Here is a 16,309-nt window from a genome sequence, read left to right as displayed (position 1 = left end):
GACATTTTGTTACTTCGTTTGACAATTTGTTTGTGTTTTTGTGTCAGTAAAAATGTATTACTATCCATACTATTCATTTAAAATATCGCTCTCATCCATAATAATCTCATCATGTAGGTAGCCTACTAACACTGTATCTATGAGCTGCTGGCTACAGTGCATGGGACAAGAGAAGTTTTCATATATAATGCAACAGTTTTGTTAAACCATCAGTAGAGCTGAAAATGCGATGGAAACCATTGGGAATTCAACAACAAAAGTTATTTATTTGTCACGCAAAGCCTTTAATCTGCAATAAATCTGTTTGATAGAAACATTTCTGGGGGGAAAATGTATATATTGTTTTATGCAGATTTGAGAATATTCACATGAAAATCTGTCTCAAATTACATGGAAACTTAGCTACTAAGGTGGATATCGATCCAACACCTGCTGCTTATTCAAACCAGCCCACTGGGCACAGATGTCAGTTCAACATCTAGTTTCTATTTACATTTCTTTGATTCGTCAACTAAAGTGAATTTAACACGAAATCTACACAAAATGTCACGTCACTGGATTTAGGTTGCAAGTTGGGTGAAACACAAAATGTTACCGGTCATTGGATTTAGGTTGCAAGTTGGGTGAAACACAAAATGTTACCAGTCATTGGATTTAGGTTGCTGGTTGGGTGAAACACAAAATGTTACCAGTCATTGGATTTAGGTTGCTGGTTAGGTGAAACACAAAATGTTACCTGTGGAAACAATGTTTATTCAATCAGTGGGAGGCTTGTAAATTCCCCCAGGAAAGTGGAACGAGGAACTCTTCTTTGAGACAATGATAAACAGCAATCCTTGGGAGAGTTGTGGTGGATATTATAAAATAAGGATCTGCTGGAGTCCAAGTCAAACCAAGATTCTTTATTTCTGAGCTCAGAGAGAATAACAGAGTTACACAGCGCAGTGTAGACAGTCTGATTTCCTGAAGCATTGAGTGATTAGCAAATATCATTATAGTTTCCTGTTCCTGGGCGGGACTTTATTCATTTATTAGAAAAAACAAATATATGTTTGAGTATACCCTGTACCATTTAATTTCATATGGTAAAGACAGGTAAACACATTGTCAGTCAACAATATAAGACAACGGGAGCACTGTGTATGTTCTCTGATGAATTTTAAGTCAATGTGATGTGAAATATCAATATACACGCTAAGAGAAGTAATTTCTCTATTCTCTAATGACGTTTAAGTGACTTATGAGTAATATGTTTTCCCACAGACTGAGCTTTTCTAAACCTTCTCCTCTGTGTGCAGTCTAATGTGTTCTTTCAGGCTTCCTAAATGGGCAAATGGTTTGCATCCTGGGAGGAGTGGTAAGGCTTCTCTCCTGTGTGTATTATCTCATGTTGTTTCAGCTTCCCCGACCGGTTGAAACACCTTCCACATTGGGAGCAGTGGTAAGGCTTCTCTCCTGTGTGTATTCTCTCGTGTTGTTTCAGCGCCCACGACTGGCTGAAACAACTTCCTCATTGGGAGCAGTGGTAAGGCTTCTCTCCTGTGTGTATTCTCTCGTGCTGTTTCAGCTTCCCTGAATGGTTGAAACACTTTCCACACTGGGAGCAGTGGTAAGGCTTGTCTCCTGTGTGTATTCTCTCGTGCCGTTTCAGCACCCCTAACTGGTTGAAACCCTTTCCACACCGGGAGCAGTGGTAAGGCTTCTCTCCTGTGTGTATTCTCTCGTGCTGTTTCAGCGCCCACGACTGGTTGAAACACCTCCCACATTGGGAGCAGTGGTAAGGCTTCTCTCCTGTGTGTATTCTCTCGTGCCGTTTCAGCACCCCTGACTGGTTGAAACCCTTTCCACACTGGGAGCAATGGTAAGGCTTCTCTCCTGTGTGTATTCTCTCGTGTTGTTTCAGCGCCCACGACTGGTTGAAACATCTTCCACATTGGGAGCAGTGGTAAGGCTTCTCTCCTGCGTGTATTCTCTCGTGCTGTTTCAGGTGTGCTTTCTGGTTAAAACTCTTTCCACAGTGGGAGCACTGGTGTCGTCTTGCTGGTTTGGACGTCCCTGGCTCTGGTTCCTCTGAGTCTGGTCTTTCTCCTGCCAAAGATAGTGTTATTTTTAAATAGAGACCAGAATGAAACCACATGATAAAACAACCTTGCTACGAGGGTAAATACTAAAACAGATCTCTCAATAACCTGAGGCCAGTTTTAACAATCTTAGTGTGATTTTAAAACAAATGTAGAGCTTCCTGGTAATTACTGCTATGTTTACATTACTTATTCATCCTGTTTTACAAGTCAGAACACAAAAACCTGGACAGTTCTAGGACACTGAAGACACAGACGTCGCTGGATTCCAATTGAACAGGTGGTTCTAAATATATAACATTCATAGCTGTATGATACAGAATGTGACCTACACACTTCCTTAAACATAAAATAACTAAAGAAGTCATTTTGTGTGGAAGTCCAAAACTTGTTTTTACGTCGCAGATACAAAGCACATCAGTAACATCTCCCCGTTGTTGAAAGGGTTCGACACATTGCTGTTTAAAAGGACCAATTTCTTATTTAGACATTCACAGATTTTCAACATTTTGAACTTGTAGGCTGCTTTTCCTTTACTCTGCGATCCAACTCATCCCAAACTATCTCGATTTGGTTGAGGTCGGGGGATTGTGTAGGCCAGGTCATCTGATGCAGCACTCCATCACTCTCCTTCTTGGTCAAATAGCTCTTACACGGCCTGGAAGTATGTTGGGTCATTGTCCTGTTGAAAAACAAATGACAGTGGGACTAAGCCCAAACCAGATGGGATGGCATATCACTGCAGAATGCTGTGGTAGTCATGCTGGTTAAGTGTGACCTGAATAAATAAATCACTGACATTGTCAATAGCAAAGCACCCGCACACCATCACATCTCCTCCTCCATGCTTCACGGTGGGAACCACACACGGGGAGATAATCTGTTCATCTACTCCTCGTCTCACAAAGACATGGTGCTCGGAACCAAAAATCTCACATTTGGACTCATCAGACCCAAGGACAGATATCCACCGGTCTAATGTCCATTGCTCATGTTTCTTGGCCCAAGCAAGTCTCTTCTTCTTATTGGTGTCCTTTAGTAGTGGTTTCCTTGCAGAAATTCTACCATGAAGGCCTGATTCACGCAGTCTCCTCTGAACCAAGGATGTTGAGATGTGTCTCTTGCTTGAACTTTGTGAAGCATTTATTTGGGCTGCAATTTCTAAGTCTGGTAACTCTAATGAACTTATGCATCAGAAGTAACTCTGGGTCTTCCATTCTTGTGGTGGTCCTTAAAGTAATGATGGTCTGTTGCTTCTCTTTGCTTATTTGAGCTGTTCTTGACATAATATGGACTTGGTCTTTTACCCAATAGGGCTATCTTCTGTATACCCCCATACCTTGTCACAACACAACCGATTGGCTCAAAACACATTAAAACCTGTTATGGCACATTAACTCTTGAAACTAGGGGGCACTATTTTAATTTATGGAAAAATAACGTTCCCAAAGTAAACAGGCTATTTCTCAGGACCAGGTGCTAGAATATGCATATAATACAGCTTAGGATAGAAAACACTCAATATTGTCTGTGAATATAACAGAACTGATATTGCAGGCGAAAGCCTGAGAAAAATCCAATCAGGAAGTGACTCTTATTTTGAAACCTCTGCATTCCTATTTACCATTGAGAGGGATATCAACCAGCTTCCTTTTTCTATGGCTTCCCTAATGTGTCTACAGTCACTAGACATAGTTTCAGGCTTTTATTTTGAAAAATGAGCGTGAACGACAACATTGCGTCAGTGGTCAGGTGGTGGCTCTCAGAGTGATTTGTGCGTAATAGACAAAGGCGGCCATTGTGCCTCTCGCTCCTAGTGAAAAGCCAATTGTCCCGGTTGATATATTATCGAATAGATATTTGAAAAACACCTAGAGGATTGATTATAAAAAACGTTTGCCATGTTTCTGCCGATATTATGGATCTAATTTGGAGGTTTTTTTCGGCGTTGTCGTGACCGCAACTTCCGGTGGATTTCTCAACAAAACGTGAAGAATAAACGGAGGTATTTTGGCTATAAAAAATTATCTTTATGGAACAAAATTAACATTTGCTGTCTAACTGGGAGTCTCGTGGGTGAAAACATCCGAAGCTCATCAAAGGTAAACGATTTAATTTGATTGATTTTCTGATTTTCGTGACCAAGCTCCCTGCTGCTAGCTGGACATAATGCTATGCTATCGATAAACTTACACAAATGCTTGTCTTGTTTTGGCTGTAAAGCATAATTTTTAAATCTGAGATGACAGGGTGATTAACAAAAGGCTAAGCTGTGTTTCACTATATTTCACTTGTGATTTCATGAATATGAATATTTTCTATTAAGATTTTTTGTCCGTTGACACCTGTTATGGCTAGGGATTCCGCTAGCGGAACGTTGACAACATCCGGTGAAATTGCAGAGTGCAAAGTATTTTATTTATTTATTAGAAATATTTTACTTTCATGCATTCACAAGTGCTAAGGTTAACTTCTTGTTAATCTAGCCACCGTGTCAGATTCCAAAAAGGCTTTACGGCAAAAGCAAACCATGCGATTATCTGAGGACAGCACCCCATCAAACAAACACACGACAATCATATTTCAACCCGCCAGGCGCGACACAAACCTCAGAAATAACGATATAATTCGTGCCTTACCTTTGAAGAGCTTCTTCTTTTGGCACACCAATATGTCCCATAAACATCACAAATGGTCCTTTTGTTCGATTAATTCCGTCGTTATATCTCCAAAATGTCAATTTATTTGGCGCATTAGATTTTTTTAAAACACTGGTTCCAACTCGCCCAACATGACTACAAAATATCTAATAAGTTACCTGTAAACGCTGTCCAAACATTTGAAACAACTTTCCGAATCCAACTTTAGGTATTTTAAAACGTAAATAATCAAGAAAATTTAAGATGGGATAAACTGTGTTCAATACCGGATAAAAACAACGTGAAGCGTGTGACCTGGAGCGCGCATCAAAACATTAGAGAGCACTAGGCTGGACCCTCGTTCTGAATAGCCGAACTTCTTCATTTCTCAATTTCTAAAGACTGTTGACATCTAGTGGAAGCAATAGGAACTGCAACCAAGTGCCACAGAAAAGTTCCACAAAAAAACATTTGAAAACAGTCACCTCAACAACAAAAAATTCCTCTTGGATGGTTTGTCCTTGGGGTTTAACCTGCCAAATAAGTTATGTTATACTCACATCCATTATTTTAACAGTTTTAGAAACTTTAGAGTGTTTTCTATCCAAACCTACCAATTTGATTCATATCCTAGCTTTTGGGCAGGTAGCAGGTAGTTTACTTTGGGAACGCTTTTCCTCCGGACGTGAAAATACTGCCCCCTATCCCAAAAAGAATTTATAAGGCAAGAAATTCCACAACTTAACTTCTAAAAAGGCACACATGTTAATTGAAATGACTTCCCGGTGACTACCTGGAAGCGCTACTCTATCTATTCCACTCTCATCCTTTCGGTTTTAATAATATTTAATAACAATAATAATAATGTTATAATAGGTAATAACTAACTTTAATAACTAGGGTTAATACCTGCCTGGCGCACCAACAAAATCTTCATATTTACCCCACTCTAACAATACCACTACAGAATTAGCATAAGAGGCCATGTAACTTAAGGTAATCAGAAATATTTAGGACTAACTTATTACTTGCCACCCATTCTGAAACTAACTGCAGCTCTATGTTAAGTGTTGCAGTCATTTCAGTCGCTGTAGTAGCTGACGTGTACAGTGTTGAGTCATCCGCATACATAGACTCACTGGCTTTACTCAAATGTCATTGGCATGTTGTTGGTAAAGATTGAAAAAAGTAGGTGCCAAACAGCTGCCCTGGGGAATTCCTGATTCTACCATGATTTTGTTGTACAGGCTTCCATTAAAGAACAAAACAGCCCCAACAATATTTTTATCAGCAATTTTTCTCAGCCAATCAGTCATTTGTAAGTGCTGTGCTTGTTGAATGAACTTCCCTATAAGCTAAAAGTCTATATTTGTTTACTGTAAAATAGCATTGTATCTGGTCAAAATTGTAAGGGTTGGTAACAGGCTGATTGGTCAGCTATTTAAGCCAGTAAAGGGAGCTTTACTATTCTTGGGTAGTGGAATGACTTTAGCTTCCCTCCAGGCCTGAGGGCACACACTTTCTAGAAGGCTTAAATTAAAGACAAGGCAAATAGGAATGGCAATATTGGCTGCTATTATCCTCAATTTTCCATCCACGTTGTCAGACACCAGTGACTTGTCATTGTAGATTTTATTTGCGCAAAATTTCATTGAAGATGCTCCAAAGATTTTTACTATCATTCTTCATGTCATTTATCTTTGTTTCATTGTGTACTTTATTCTTTTTATTCAGTTTAGTCACATGATTTCTCAATTTGCAATAGGTTTGCCAATCAGTTATACAGCCAGACCTATATGCCATCTCTTTTGCCTCCCTCTTCATCATACCATTTTTTAAATTCCTCATCAATTCACGTGGATTTAACAGTTTTTACAGTCATTTTCTTAATGGGTGCATGCTTATTAGTAGCTGGGATAAGCAGTTTCAAATGTGTCAAGGGCAGTGTCTGGTTGCTCCTCAATACACACCACAGACCAACAAATATTATTTACATCAATAACATATTAACACATAACTAATATTAACACATAATATTAGTCCCAGCCTTTGGAACGGTGGTTTTCCTAGACATGGCTCCTATATTGTGATCACTACATCTGATGGATCTGGATACTGCTTTAATGTCTGCAGCATTAGTAGAGATATGATCAAACCATGTTGATGATTTCATTCCTCTACTGTTTGTCACTACCCTGGTAGGTTGATTGATAACCTGAACAAGGTTGCCGGCACTGGTTACAGTTTGAAGCTTTTGCTTGAGTGGGCAGCCTGATCACAGCTTTTCTTCAGTACTAGTTAATTAATGACCAAAGTCTTGAGTTTAGTTTGCCTGTTCTACAGTCTTGTAAAGATAGGGGGGTTGACTGTAACATCCATAATGTTTTAAGGAAAAGTTTTTGTAAAACAAGCACCTTACATTGGATCATCTTGAAACTTTCTCTCCAAAGCTAACTTTCATTCATATGGTCAATTGGTTTCTCTCTTTTCATTGGCAGAATCCTTTTTCAGTGTTATGATATTCATAACATCCATATACACGAGTCTATCTTCCTGTCAACTAACAGAACTCTGCTGGTTGTCCTGATAACAGATACCAGTCTATCGTCCTGTCAACTAACAGAACTCTGCTGGTTATCCTGGTAACAGACACCAGTCTATCTTCCTGGTAACAGATACCAGATCTATTGTATTTGTTCAAACTAAACTACAGCACTTACTTTGATGTGTCAAATCTGATCCTTTCTTCTCTTCTCCTCCTCTCACAGTTCCACTCAGCCCCGTTGTTTTCCTGCAGTCCACCAGCTGCACAGACAACCTCTTCATACCCAGCAGTAAGGTGCTACCAGGAGAGGCACGACACAGGGACTCCGGGAGGGAGGAAGGGCTAGTGTTGTCCTGGTAACCATAAAGAGGGGACACAGACGCACATCATTATGGATGCTGATGCCACTGTTGTCATGAAGTGCTTTACAGAAACCCAGCCCAGAGAGAGCAAGCTGTATGCTAGACCAGAACAAGCTGCATGCTAGACCAGACCAAGCTGTATGCTAGACCAGACCAAGCTGTATGCTAGACCAGACCAAGCTGTATGCTAGACCAAACCAAGCTGTATGCTAGACCAGACCAAGCTGTACCATCTGGTGTTCTGATCTGGAGAGACTCTTCTCTGCCTCGTCAGCATCAGGATGTTGTTGAGGCTCCCCAGAGGATCCACCATAGTCATGTCTCTCTCCTGTGTGAACGAGAACAACAAAATGAGTAGTAAACTCCCTTTGATATTTTAAGTAGAACATATGCTTCAATATTGAATTTTAAAAGCCTGTTATACTAGATGAGGGGAACTTTAATATAGACAACATGGAGAATTCAATACATCTAATTGAAAAGTCCCTAAAATATATGAACCAATGGCAGATTGACCCTTTAACCATTCCTACAGTACTGAACAACATATTCAAGGGTAGTACTTCAGTAGAATGCCCCTTAAAGACCACACATTAGTTCAACAACTGCATAGTTTGTGCCCCTGTTTTTAAGACAGTACTCACTGATGGTAATCGGATATTCTGTCTCCTCCTTTTTCACTCCCAAAATATCTTCCTCCTTCACCTTTATTGAGACAGCATCCTCTTCCTCTCTAAAAGGTTCATTCTCTTCTATCACTATAACAGCCTCCTCTTCCTCCTTTTTCATTCTGAAATGTTCTTTCACTATAACAGCATCTTCTTCCTTCACTATAACAGTCTCCTCTTCCTCCTTTTTCATTCTAAAAGGTTCTTTCACTATAACAGTCTCCACTTCCTCCTTTTTCATTCTGAAATGTTCTTTCACCATAACAGCATCTTCTTCCTTCACTATAACAGTCTCCTCTTCCTCCTTTTTCATTCTAAAAGGTTCTTTCACTATAACAGTCTCCTCTTCCTCCTTTTTCATTCTAAAAGGTTCTTTCTCTTCTTTCACTGTAACCTCATCCTCTTCTTCAATGTTCATTGCCAGAGCTTCTTTCTGCAAACAGCAGACCTCCTCTTCTATAGCAGGGGATGAGTACTTTAATGAACTCATGGTCAGGGATGTTAGCTAGCGAGTTAGCATTAGCGAATAGCCTAGTGCTAGGCTCAGCATCAATCTTTAACAAGTTTGCAAATTAGGTTACAGTTAACCAGTTAATACGTCAACAGAACTGTGTTTAAAACACTGAGATTAGATCATGTACATTAAGATGGTCTAAAGCGTCAATCTTTCACTTTTATGTTGGCTAGCAAGCTACCGAGGTGGTTGAAAGAGTAGCCGCGTTGTTGTTCCTGAAGAAGCGTCCGTCCAGTCCATTACACGTCACGGAGAATCATCACCTGAAAGACGCTCGTCGCCATCTGCTGTCTGGAGTGGGTAACGCAGTTTGGAAACAATACATTACACTACACTTTTGTATTGGAAAGAACGTACCGTAATTTCTAATATCTAAAAAGGATTAAACTTTTTTACATGTTTTATCATTTTTATTTTTATGAAAATCACTGAGGAGGGTCCTCCCCTTCCTCCTCTCAGGAGCCTCCACTTCCTCCTCTGAGGAGCATCCCCTTTCTCCTCTGAGGAAGCTCCCCTTCCTCCTCTCAGGAGCCTCCACTTCCTCCTCTGAGGAGCCTCCCCTTTCTCCTCTGAGGAAGCTCCCCTTCCTCCTCTCAGGAGCCTCCACTTCCTCCTCTGAGGAGTCTCCCCTTTCTCCTCTGAGGAAGCTCCCCTTCCTCCTCTCAGGAGCCTCCCCTTCCTCCTCTGAGGAAGCTCCCCTTCCTCCTCTCAGGAGCCTCCCCTTCCTCCTCTGAGGAGCATCCCCTTCCTCCTCTGAGGAGCATCCCCTTCCTCCTCTGAGGAGCCTCCCCTGCACCCAAAGGACATCCAGCCAACTTTTGTGGGAAGCATTGGAGTAAACATGGGCCAGCATCCCTGTGGAAAGCTTTCGACACCTTGTAGAGTCCATGCCCCGACGAATTTAGGCTAATCTGAGGGAGAAAGAGGAGGGTCCAACTTCATATTAGGAAGGTGTTCGAAATGTTTGGTATAAGCAGTGGATATATCTGCCATTTAGCAGACACTTTTATCTAAAGGGATTTGCAGTCATGTTTGCAAACAATTAACATATGGATGGTCCCAGGAATCAAACCCACTACCCTGGTTTAACAAGCACTATACTCCACCAACTGAGCAACAGGACCACAAGGAATGATCAAGGAATGACGCAGATAAACACACACAGCCTGAGTTTCAAAAATATAATTAAATCAAAGACCGTAACATTGAAACTGACATACTTCATATTAGACGTAGGCCGATTAATTAGGGCCGATTTCAAGTTTCAACTTTATTTAATCTTTATTTAACTAGGCAAGTCAGTTAAGAACACATTCTTATTTTCAATGACGGCCTAGGAACGGTGGGTTAACTGCCTTGTCCAGGGGTAGAACGCTAGAATTTCACCTTGTCAGCTCGGGGGATCCAAACTTGCAACCTTACAGTTAACTCGTCCAACGCTCTAACCACCTGCCTCATTACACTCCACGAGGATCCTGCCTGTTATGCAAATGCAGTAGAAGCCAAGGTAAGTTGCTAGCTAGCATTAAACTTCTTATAAAAAACAATCAATCATAATCACTAGTTATAACTACACATGGTTGATGATATTACTAGTTTATCTAGCATATCCTGTCGATGCGGTGCGTATCGTTGCTCCAATGTGTACCTAACCATAAACACCAATGCCTTTCTTAAAATCAATACACAGAAGTATGTATTTTTAAACCTGCATATTTAGCTAGAAGCAATCCAGTTTAGCAGGCAATATTAACCAGGTGAAAATGTGTCAATTCTCTTGCGTTCATTGCACGGAGAGTCAGGGTATTTGCAACAGTTTGGGCAGCCTGGCTCATTGCGAACTAATTTGCCAGGACTTTAAGTAATTATGACATAACATTGAAGTTTGTGCAATTTAACAAGTATATTTAGACTTAGGGACGCCACCCTTTAGATAAAATACCGAACGGTTCTGTATTTCACTGAAATAATAAATGTTTTGTTTTCGAAATGATAGTTTCCGTATTCGACCATATTAATGACCAAAGGCTCGTATTTCTGTGTGTTATGTTATAATTAAGTCTATGATCTGATAGAGCAGTCTGACTGAGCGATTGTAGGCAGCAGCAGGCTCGTAAGCATTCATTCAAACAGCACTTTCATGCGTTTTGCCAGCAGCTCTTCGCAAGCACAGCGCTGTTTATGACTTCATGCCTATCAGCCTAATGGCTGGTGTAACCAATGTCAAATGGCTAGCTAGTTAGCAGGCGCACGCTAATAGCGTTTCAAACGTCACTCGCTCTGAGACTTGGAGTAGTTGTTCCCCTTGCTCTGCAAGGGCCTGCGGCTTTTGTGGAGCGATGGGTAACGCTGCTTCGAGTGTGGCTGTTGTCGATGTGTTCCTGGTTCGAGCCCAGGTAGGGACGAGGAGAGGGACGGAAGCTATACTGTTACACTGGCAATACTACACTGGCAATACTAGAGTGCCTATAAGAACATCCAATAGTCAAAGGTATATGAAATACAAATGGTATAGAGAGAAATAGTTCTATAAATACTATATTAACTACAACCTAAAACCTCTTACCTTGGAATATTGAAGTCTCATGTTAAAAGGAACCACCAGCTTTCATATGTTCTCATGTTCTGAGCAAGGAACTCAAACGTTAGCTTTTTTACATGGCACATATTGCCATTTATTTACTTCTCCGACACTTTGTTTTTGCATTATTTAAACCAGTACAGAGTTAATGTGGAGGCAATATACAGGAGATACCAGTACAGCGTTAATGTGGAGGCTATATACAGGGGGTACCTGTACAGAGTCAATGTGGAGGCTATATACAGGAGGTACCAGTACAGAGTCAATGTGGAGGTAATATACAGGAGATACCAGTACAGAGTTAATGTGGAGGCTATATTCAGGAGGTACCAGTAGAGAGTTAATGTTGAGGCTATATACAGGAGGTACCAGTACAGAGTCAATGTGGAGGCTATATACAGGAGGTACCAGTACAGAGTCAATGTGGAGGCTATATACAGGGGGTACCAGTACAGAGTCAATGTGGAGGCTATATACAGGGGGTACCAGTACAGAGTCAATGTGGAGGCTATTTATACAGGATGTACCAGTACAGAGTCAATGTGGAGGCTATATACAGGGGGTACCAGTACAGAGTCAATGTGGAGGCTATATACAGGGGGTACCAGTACAGAGTCAATGTGGAGGTTATATACAGGGGGTACCGGTACAGAGTCAATGTGGAGGCTATATACAGGGGGTACCAGTACAGAGTCAATGTGGAGGCTATATACAGGAGGTACCAGTACAGAGTCAATATGGAGGCTATATACAGGAGGTCCCTGTACAGAGTCAATGTGGAGGCTGTATACAGGGGGTACCAGTACAGAGTCAATGTGGAGGCTATATACAGGAGATACCAGTACAGAGTCAATGTGGAGACAATATACAGGAGGTACCAGTACAGAGTCAATGTGGAGGCTATATACAGGAGATACCAGTACAGAGTTAATGTGGATGCTATATACAGGAGGTACCAGTACAGAGTCACCGTGGAGGCTATATACAGGAGATACCAGTACAGAGTTAATGTGGAGGCTATATACAGGAGGTACCAGTACAGAGTTAATGTTGAGGCTATATACAGGAGGTACCAGTACAGAGTTAATGTGGAGGCTATATACAGGGGGTACCTGTACAGAGTCAATGTGGAGGCTATATACAGGGGTTACCAGTACAGAGTTAATGTGGAGGCTATATACAGGAGGTACCAGTACAGAGTCAATGTGGAGACTATATACAGGGATGTTTACATACACTTAGGTTGGAGTCATTAAAACTCGGTTTTCAACCACTCCACAAATGTCTTGTTAACAAACTATAGTTTTGGCAAGTCGGTTAAGACATCTACTTTGTGCATGACACAAGTCATTTTTCCAACAATTGTTTACAGACAGATTATTTCACTTATAATTCACTGTATCACAATTCCAGTGGGTCAGAAGTTTACATACACTATGTTGACCTTGCCTTTAAACAGCTTGGAAAATGCCAGAAAATAATGACATATTTTTCGAAGATTCTGATAGGCTAATTGACATAATTTGAGTCAATTGGAGGTGTACCTGTGGATGTATTTCAAGGCCTACCTTCAAACTCAGTACCTCTTTGCTTGACATCATGTGGAAATCAGCCAAGACCTCAGAAAAAGAATTGTAGACCTCCACAGGTCTGGTTCATCCTTCGGAGAAATTTCCAAACGCCTGAAGGTACCATGTTCATCTTTACATACAATAGTACGCAAGTATAAACACCATGGGACCACACAGACGTCATACCGCTCAGGAAGGAGACTTGTTCTGTCTGCTAGAGATTAACATACAGTGGGGCAAAAAAGTATTTAGTCAGCCACCAATTGTGCAAGTTCTCCCACTTAAAAAGATGAGAGAGGCCTGTAATTTTCATCATAGGTACACTTCAACTATGACAGACAAAATGAGAAAAAAAATCCAGAAAATCACATTGTTTATCTCAATACTTTGTTATATACCCTGTGTTGGCAATGACAGAGGTCAAATGTTTTCTGTAAGTCTTCACAAGGTTTTCACCTTCATCTCCATCCCTGGAGTCTCTTCACTGTCTGATCTTCATTCCTACAGCCTTCATCACCATCCCTGGAGTCTCTTCACTGTCTGATCTTCATTCCTACAGCCTTCATCTCCGTCCCTGGAGTCTCTTCACTGTCTGATCTTCATTCCTACAGCCTTCATTACCGCCCCTGGAGTCTCTTCACTGTCTGATCTTCATTCCTACAGCCTTCATCTCCGTCCCTGGAGTCTCTTCACTGTCTGATCTTCATTCCTACAGCCTTCATTACCGCCCCTGGAGTCTCTTCACTGTCTGATCTTCATTCCTACAGCCTTCATCACCATCCCTGGAGTCTCTTCACTGTCTGATCTTCATTCCTACAGCCTTCATTACCGCCCCTGGAGTCTCTTCACTGTCTGATCTTCATTCCTACAGCCTTCATCACCATCCCTGGAGTCTCTTCACCGCCTGATCTTCATTCCTACAGCCTTCATCACCATCCCTGGAGTCTCTTCACTGTCTGATCTTCATTCCTACAGCCTTCATCACCGTCCCTGGAGTCTCTTCACTGAGTAAGTCAAGATAGTATAAGAAACCTCTCCCATTCTACTGGTCTATTATCTTTGTTTAGAAATAGTCATTTGTGTGACCTACTGATTTTCCCTACAATTCATTTGAAGGATTTAGAAATATTGAAATGGTAGAACAAGGAATGTCAGATTCTGGAAATATAAATATATACAATTAGTTTAAAATGTATATGATGGTGTGTCTAGACATTAGGGACCGTATATGAATATAAAAGGTGTGTACAGTAGTAGTTATATAGGATGAGCCTTGACTAGAATACAGGGTGGAGTACTGGGTGGTAGACGGCTAGTAACAGTGACTAAGTTCAGGGCAGGGTACTGGGTGGAGGCCGGCTAGAGGTGACTATTTAACAGTCTGATGACCTGGAGATAGACCACACATTAACCACACAATAAGTATTGTGGTGGCAGCATCATGTTATGGGTATGGTTGTCACTGGCAGGGACTGGGGAGTTTATAAGGATCAAAATAAATATGAAAGGAGCAAAGTGTAGACTTTGTATAGGCAATGTACAGCCTTAACTGTGGAGTGACCCCATAAAATGGGATATCAGCTACTCAGACATTCCAAATATCACTTGATTATCAGAGGGGTGTATTATGACATCATATAGAACTACTCAGACATTCCAAATATCACTTGATTATCAGAGGGGTGTATTATGACATCATATAGAACTACTCAGACATTCCAAATCAGGCTTCATCCACATCATGAAGGTGGATATTGATCCAACCATTTCAAAAGTAATGACCCGGGCTGACGGAAACAGGATATGCCTGTACACTTTTATAAATGCTGACAGACGATTTGTTACTCCGTTTGACAATTTGTTTGTCTTTTTGTGTCAGTAAAAATGTCTAAGTGAGAAATGGCTGTGGAAACTCCTTAATGATAACAATCACATCTTAGTTCACATCTTAGTCCTAACCATCTTAAATAAACATGCCCCATTTAAGAAATTTAGAACCAGGAACAGATATAGCCCTTGGTTCTCCCCAGATCTGACTGCCCTTAACCAACACAAAAACATCCTATGGCGTTCTGCATTAGCATCGAACAGCCCCCGTGATATGCAGCTGTTCAGGGAAGCTAGAAATCATTATACACAGGCAGTTAGAAAAGCCAAGGCTAGCTTTTTCAAGCAGAAATTTGCTTCCTGCAACACTAACTCAAAAAAGTTCTGGGACACTGTAAAGTCCATGGAGAATAAGAACACCTCCTCCCAGCTGCCCACTGCACTGAAGATAGGAAACACTGTCACCACTGATAAATCCACCATAATTGAGAATTTCAATAAGCATTTTTCTACGGCTGGCCATGCTTTCCACCTGGCTACTCCTACCCCGGACAACAGCACTGCACCCCCAACAGCAACTCGCCCAAGCCTTCCCCATTTCTCCTTCTCCCAAATCCATTCAGCTGATGTTCTGAAAGAGCTGCAAAATCTGGACCCCTACAAATCAGCCGGGCTAGACAATCTGGACCCTTTCTTTCTAAAATTATCTGCCGAAATTGTTGCCACCCCTATTACTAGCCTGTTCAACCTCTCTTTCGTGTCGTCTGAGATTCCCAAAGATTGGAAAGCAGCTGCGGTCATCCCCCTCTTCAAAGGGGGGGACACTCTTGACCCAAACTGCTACAGACCTATATCTATCCTACCGTGCCTTTCTAAGGTCTTCGAAAGCCAAGTCAACAAACAGATTACCGACCATTTCGAATCTCACCATACCTTCTCTGCTATGCAATCCGGTTTCAGAGCTGGTCATGGGTGCACCTCAGCCACGCTCAAGGTCCTAAACGATATCTTAACCGCCATCGATAAGAAACATTACTGTGCAGCCGTATTCATTGATCTGGCCAAGGCTTTCGACTCTGTCAATCACCATATCCTCATCGGCAGACTCGACAGCCTTGGTTTCTCAAATGATTGCCTCGCCTGGTTCACCAACTACTTCTCTGATAGAGTTCAGTGTGTCAAATCGGAGGGTCTGCTGTCCGGACCTCTGGCAGTCTCTATGGGGGTGCCACAGGGTTCAATTCTTGGACCGACTCTCTTCTCTGTATACATCAATGAGGTCGCTCTTGCTGCTGGTGAGTCCCTGATCCACCTCTACGCAGACGACACCATTCTGTATACTTCCGGCCCTTCTTTGGACACTGTGTTAACAACCCTCCAGGCAAGCTTCAATGCCATACAACTCTCCTTCCGTGGCCTCCAATTGCTCTTAAATACAAGTAAAACTAAATGCATGCTCTTCAACCGATCGCTACCTGCACCTACCCGCCTGTCCAACATCACTACTCTGGACGGCTCTGA

At 41.6% G+C, this 16,309-nt stretch overlaps 1 pseudogene; it reads right to left on the bottom strand.

Moving 5' to 3' along the window:
- Window positions 1-887: 887 nt before the first annotated feature.
- The window catches only part of LOC116358843 (zinc finger protein 721-like), an 83,692-nt pseudogene continuing 68,270 nt past the window's right edge, over window positions 888-16,309 (bottom strand).

This window comes from Oncorhynchus kisutch, unplaced genomic scaffold (assembly GCF_002021735.2).
Source record: "Oncorhynchus kisutch isolate 150728-3 unplaced genomic scaffold, Okis_V2 Okis01b-Okis20b_hom, whole genome shotgun sequence".
In the NCBI taxonomy this organism is placed as follows: Eukaryota; Metazoa; Chordata; class Actinopteri; order Salmoniformes; family Salmonidae; genus Oncorhynchus; species Oncorhynchus kisutch.
Note: the sequence above shows the minus strand (reverse complement) of the source record. Positions and strands in the feature narration are given on the sequence as shown.